Source organism: Nycticebus coucang, chromosome 7, assembly GCF_027406575.1.
Source record: "Nycticebus coucang isolate mNycCou1 chromosome 7, mNycCou1.pri, whole genome shotgun sequence".
Taxonomy (NCBI): Eukaryota; Metazoa; Chordata; class Mammalia; order Primates; family Lorisidae; genus Nycticebus; species Nycticebus coucang.
This window is the reverse complement of record NC_069786.1, coordinates 103464368-103471022: the sequence shown is the minus strand read 5'-3', so window position 1 is coordinate 103471022 and position 6655 is coordinate 103464368. Positions and strand designations below refer to the sequence as shown.

At 45.6% G+C, this 6655-nt stretch overlaps 1 pseudogene across 1 annotated transcript; it reads right to left on the bottom strand.

Moving 5' to 3' along the window:
* Positions 1–4352: 4352 nt before the first annotated feature.
* On the bottom strand, positions 4353–5100 carry LOC128589761 (40S ribosomal protein S8-like; annotated as a pseudogene). The gene is made up of 2 exons (XR_008381127.1): positions 5087–5100; positions 4353–5037 (listed from the first exon to the last, which is right to left on the bottom strand). The product of XR_008381127.1 is annotated as a 40S ribosomal protein S8-like (transcript).
* Positions 5101–6655: the final 1555 nt, after the last annotated feature.

Sequence of the window (6655 nt, the reverse complement as noted above, 5' to 3'; positions counted from 1 at the left end):
TAACCTGCAAAGGTTGGGAGAAGATCCCTGTTGGTGCCTCCCACCAGCCTGTCACAAGTGACTACTTCTTTTCAGAAAGCTGGCTGCCAAGGAGTGTGCGTGATCACTTTGATTTTGAGATCCAAAATACCTATCAAGGAGTAGGAAGAGGCTGGGCTATGTCGCTTGAGACTGGCATGGAGAGGGGAAGGGGACCTAACTCTGGACTTCTTTTTATCTGTTTACATTATTTTCCTCTGTGATAGGGAGAGTGAATGTTGTGGCCAACACTCTGGATGTTAGGGGCTGCTGTCAGCGAGGAGCAGGGCCTGGGGGGGGGGTTTCTTTCATCACCCTGAGGAAGGGAAACTATACAACCATTTATGCAAAGTGCCTGCCCAGCATACGCTTATTTGATTCTGATGGTGAGGGAGGCAGAATATTTTACAAATACTAATGATTAGAGGGTCTCAGCCAGTGGTTTTCAACCTTCCTAATGCCACAACCCTTTAATACAGTTTCTGTGGGTTACAACCCACAGGTTGAGAACCGCTGGAAGCGATTTACCAAGGGTGGCCCAGGAAGGAAACAGCACTGAGTTCTGACTCCACCTCTGACACTGTGGCCTTCCCAGAAGGTGAAGAGTTAGGAGAGAGAGGTTAGGCAGAAGCAGCGTGTATGTGTGCGTGTCCATGTGGGGTGTGTGTGCGTCCACATGCTGTGTGTGTCCACATGCTGTGTGTGTGTGTCCACATGCTCTGTGTGTCCACATGCTGTGTGTGCATCCACATGCTGTTTGTATGCGTTTACATGCTGTGTGTGTGTCCACATGCTGTGTGCGTGTGTCCACATGCTCTGTGTATCCACATGCTGTGTGTGCATCCACATGCTGTGTGTGTCCACATGCTGTGTGTGTGCGTTTACATGCTGTGTGTGTGTCCACATGCTGTGTGTGTCCACATGCTGTGTGTGTGCGTTTACATGCTGTGTGTGTGTCCACACGCTGTGTGTTTGTCCACATGCTGTATGTGTCCACATGCTGTGTGTGTCCACATACTGTGTGTGCATCCACATGCTGTGTGTGTCCACATGCTGTGTGTGCATCCACATGCTGTGTGTCCACATGCTGTGTGTGTGTCCACACGCTGTGTGTGCGTCCACATGCTGTGTGTGCGTCCACATGCTGTGTGTGTGTCCACATGCCGTGTGTGCGTCCACATGCTGTGTGTGTCCACATGCTCTGTGTGTCCACATGCTGTGTGTGCATCCACATGCTGTGTGTATGCGTTTACATGCTGTGTGTGTGCGTTTACATGCTGTGTGTATGTCCACACGCTGTGTGTGTCCACATGCTGTGTGTGTGTGTCCACATGTTCTGTGTGTCCACATGCTGTGTGTGCATCCACATGCTGTGTGTATGCGTTTACATGCTGTGTGTGTGTCCACATGCTGTGTGTGCGTCCACACGCTGTGTGTGTCCACATGCTGTGTGCGTGTGTCCACATGCTCTGTGTGTCCACATGCTGTGTGTGCATCCACATGCTGTGTGTCCACATGCTGTGTGTATATTTTTACACCCTGTGTGTGTGTGTGTCCACATGCTGTGTGTGTCCACATGCTGTGTGTGCATCCACATGCTGTGTGTCCACATGCTGTGTGTGTGTCCACACGCTGTGTGTGCGTCCACACGCTGTGTGTGTGTCCACATGCTGTGTGTGTGCGTCCACATGCTGTGTGTGTGTCCACATGCCGTGTGTGCGTCCACATGCTGTGTGTGTCCACATGCTCTGTGTGTCCACATGCTGTGTGTGCATCCACATGCTGTGTGTATGCGTTTACATGCTGTGTGTGTGCGTTTACATGCTGTGTGTGTGTCCACACGCTGTGTGTGCGTCCACACGCTGTGTGTGTCCACATTCTGTGTGCATGTGTCCACATGTTCTGTGTGTCCACATGCTGTGTGTGCATCCACATGCTGTGTGTATGCGTTTACATGCTGTGTGTGTGTCCACACGCTGTGTGTGTCCACATGCTGTGTGCGTGTGTCCACATGCTCTGTGTGTCCACATGCTGTGTGTGTGTCCACACGCTGTGTGTGCGTCCACACGCTGTGTGTGTCCACATGCTGTGTGCGTGTGTCCACATGTTCTGTGTGTCCACATGCTGTGTGTGCATCCACATGCTGTGTGTATGCGTTTACATGCTGTGTGTGTGTCCACACGCTGTGTGTGCGTCCACACGCTGTGTGTGTCCACATGCTGTGTGCGTGTGTCCCCACATGCTCTGTGTGTCCACATGCTGTGTGTGCATCCACATGCTGTGTGTATGCATTTACATGCTGTGTGTGTGTCCACACGCTGTGTGTGCGTCCACACGCTGTGTGTGTCCACATGCTGTGTGCGTGTGTCCACATGCTCTGTGTGTCCACATGCTGTGTGTGCATCCACATGCTGTGTGTATATTTTTACACCCTGTGTGTGTGTGTGTCCACACGCTGTGTGTGTGTGTCCACATGCTGTGTGTGTCCACACGCTAAGTGTGTGCGTGCACACGCTGTGTGTGTGTATGTTTATGTTGTTCCATATTGTGCCTCTGGTCAGTGCAGTAACTCATGATAGAGTCCCCAGGGCTTCTGGTGGATGGAATAACTGAACAGGTATACTAGCAAGGTGGTTAAGAGCACTGACCAGAATATGAATTTAAATTTTGGTTCCATCCCTTACTAGCTGTGTGATGCTGAGTAAGTCACTTAACGTCTCTGAGCTTCCTCGGTGTTGAAATGGTACTATCCTCTGAAAGTATTCACTAGTATATGTAAATGATAAATCAATGCTGGCCATTATTAGTAGTAGTGGTAATAGGAGTGTAGCATTCTGGGCAAGCTAACATTCTCAGTAATCAAACTGGTAGTATTTTTAAAATTTTCTTTTTCATCTACTTTGCAGAGTTGCTAACAAAGCTATAATGAAAAAAAAAATTTAAGACAGAGACTTTTCTCTATTTGCAAAAGAGAAATTTATACATATAAAATGCCAAGCTGTGGAAAAGCCTCAAATAGTTAATCAGTACGAGGCTCTCTAAGGACCTATGTGCATGTTTTTAATACAATGCCAATTCTAGAAACTTTCCTGGAAATCTCTAGCAGGAGAACAAAGAGTACAGATGCCAAGATCATAAAACCCAGGCTGAAATTCAGCCACCCTGAACGTGGTTATGTTACTGACCTCGTGCTGCAACTTTTTCCACAGTGAAGCAGGTAAAGATAGGAGCCTGCTCTGTGCTGCAGATTCCACTCCAGGAGACAACGTAAACTAACACCCCCAAAATTCTTGTATATACAGCCCCCCTTAATTTGGGGAAAAGTTAGTATCCTCTATCAATGCAGTCCTGCCGTTACAAGTCAGGGTTATATATACTGTGTTGAAATGGAAAACTTGCGGTAGGGACTATGGTACTAAGCTAGCTCATCATAAGGGCTAGAGATTTTTAAAATTATAGAGTTTTTCAACTGTTTGTTATCATTTTAGAAATTTTTTAAGAGGCACCATCTGTGTGGTTGAATGATCAATCAAAGTCCATTATTCGACTTTGGGCATACCCCCCCTTTTTTTTTTCACATGGGTTTATTACCAGGGATCATAATAGATCTTTTTCTTCCTGAGCTCGGAAGGTTTAACAACAACCTGCTTCTGAGTTAGGCTTTCTACCCTTGTCATGCATCCCAACACCCATACCCACTTTTGCTATTGGCACCTCAAAACCCCTAAGAGGGAATGTAATACATGCCTATTCAGGTAGGGTTCTCCACCACCCACCTAGAGATAAGCATGGCCTCCAGGTCAAATCAATCAGAGTCTGTTTCCTAGATCACAGGGACTGACTCTACAGAGGGGAGGTGTCCCAAGCCAGGCCACCAACAAACAGTCTGGGGGCTTGATCTCTAAGTATTAAGACAAGCACACTTTCCACTGGAGCGGGTAAGGTGATAGACTGTAACCCTGTAAGCCTGGAGTTGCTGGTTCCTTGAGGAGTCAGTCTACCTGAGAACAAGGTAAACTCAGAGGAAAGTGGACCTGGCAGAGAAAGAGGCTCCTGATGACACCATGGGAGCATTCAGATCCTGCTGTGCTGGAGGAGAAGGCATACCACTTCTAGAAACCCACTAAATTTTCACTGCCACCCTTCCTGCAAGTATGGAGCTTCTCAGCTATTAAATGCATCATTTTAATTTTCTTTTTCTTTTTGGAATAATGAACGTTTATTACATGAACTAAGACAGGAAAGAGGAAGGCTCCTTGCCTGTAGCACAGTGGGTACAGTGCCAGCCATGTGCATGAAGGCTGGCGGGTTCAAACCCGGGGCCAGCTAAAAAATGACAATGGCAGCCAAAAAAAAAAAAAAGAAAGGAGAGAGGAAGAATTATTTGCCTTTCCGGGCCTTGATTTTCCTCAGATAGAACTCCAGCTCTTTGCCTTCTAGCACATAGCCATCTGCTCGGCCACACTGGCCTGGTCTTGATGCAATGCATGCAAGAAGCTGGCCCTGCTGGAATGCTCCTCCAGAACACTGCTTATTTTGGCATTCTTTTTCCTTTCATCATATTTCTTCTGAATTTTTTTTGAACGTTTTTTGTTTAAAGTCTCTTCTTCTCCTGGAGTCAGCTTGGCTCCTTTCTTGTGGCCCAGGGGCAGTGCATAGTGGGACTCATACCGCTGTCAGTATGGTGTGCTGTCAATAAGCACAACGCAGTTCTTCACCAACGTCTTGGTACGAACCAGCTCATTATTGGATGCATTGTAGACAACATCAACAATCCTTGTTTTCCTAGTACAACACTCTGAGCCCCAAGAGAAGTTTCCCACATCCAGCTTCAGGGCGCGGTATTTCTTGTTACCTCCCCGGACACGGACTGTATGTATTCGGCGGGGGCCAATCTTAGTGTTAGCTGTGGGGTGTCCCAACTCATCCTTCCACTTCTTTTGGTAGGGCTTTCTCTTGCCCCCTGTCTTGCGGCGCTTGTGCCAGTTGTCCTGAGAATTGCCCACCGCTCGGCGCTGGCTAGAAAGAGCCACTTTAATTTTCTTAACAGCATTAGTGAAATATTTACATAATACAGTTCATCCGTTGAAAGCATACAATTCAATGGTTTTTAGTATATTCATGGAATTTTGTAACAGTTGCCACTATATAATTTTAGAACATTTTCATCACCCCAAAAGAAAGTTCTGCTCATTAGAGTCACTCCCTATTCCTCCCTAGTTCATCACTAGTCCTAGATCCTACAAACTTCTTTTTTTGAGAACAAGTCTCATTCTGTTGCCCAGACTTGAGTGCTGTGGCATCAGCTTAGCTCACAGCAACCTGAAATTCTTGGGTTCAAGAGATCTTCTTGCCTCAGCCTCCTGAGTAGCTGGGACTCTAGGTACCTGCCACAGCACCCAGCTAATTTTTCTATTTTTAGTAGAGATTGTCTCACTCTTGCTCAGGCTGATTTGCACTCCTGAGCTCAAACAATCCTCCTGCCTCAGCCTCCCAGAGTGCCAAGATTACAGGTGAGAGCCACTGTGTCTGACCTAGTAATCTACTTTCTATCCCTATGGATTTGCCTGTTTGGGCCATTCTGTATAAATGAAATCGTATCATATGACTGGTATTGTTTGACTTAGTATTTTTTCTAGGTTTAGCCATGTAATCCATGTTGTGTATCAGAACTTCATTCCTTTTTATTAGCTTAGTATTATATTCTGTTGAATGGATATACCACATTTTATTTATTCATTTATCAGTTGATAGGATTTGGGGTTATGTCTACTTTTTGGCTCTTATGGATTTGGCTATTATGAACATTTGTATACAAATTTTTGTGTAAATATAGGTTTTTATTCCTTTAGGAAATCCCATAGGAGAGGGATTGCTGGGCTGCATGGTAACTCTTATGTTTGATATCTTGGAGAATTAATTGCCAAATTGTTTCCCAAAGTGGCTGCATCATTGTACATTCCTGCCTACAACTTACTGAGCATTCCAATTCCTTAACAGCCTTGCCAGAACCCCCTATTATTTGTGTTTTTTATTGTAGCCATCCCAGTAAGTGTGAAGTGGTATTTCATCGTGGCTTTGATTTGCATTTCTCTCTTGACTGTTGACTTTCAGCATCTTTTATGATTTTTAATCATTTGTATAACTTCTTTGATCTGCAGTCAAATGTTCTGCCCCAGAGCTACACACCCACACTGTATAACTGCTTTGGAGAACTTCCTGTTCAGATCCTTTGCCAACTTTTTTTTTTTTATTGTTGGGAATTCATTGAGGGTACAATAAGCCAGGTTACACCGATTGCATTTGTTAGGTAAAGTCCCTCTTGAAATCATGTCTTGCCCCCAGAAGGTGTGGCACACACCAAGGCCCTAACCCTCTCCCTCCTTCCCTCTCTCTGCTTTTCCTCCCCGCCACCATGACCTTCATTGTCATCAATTGTCCTCATATCAAAATTGAGTACATAGGATTCATGCTTCTCCATTCTTGTGATGCTTTACTAAGAATAATGTCTTCCACTTCCATCCAGGTTAATACGAAGGATGTAAAGTCTCCATTTTTTTTAACAGCTAAATAGTATTCCATGGTATACATATACCACAGCTTGTTAATCCATTCCTGGGTTGGTGGGCATTTAGGC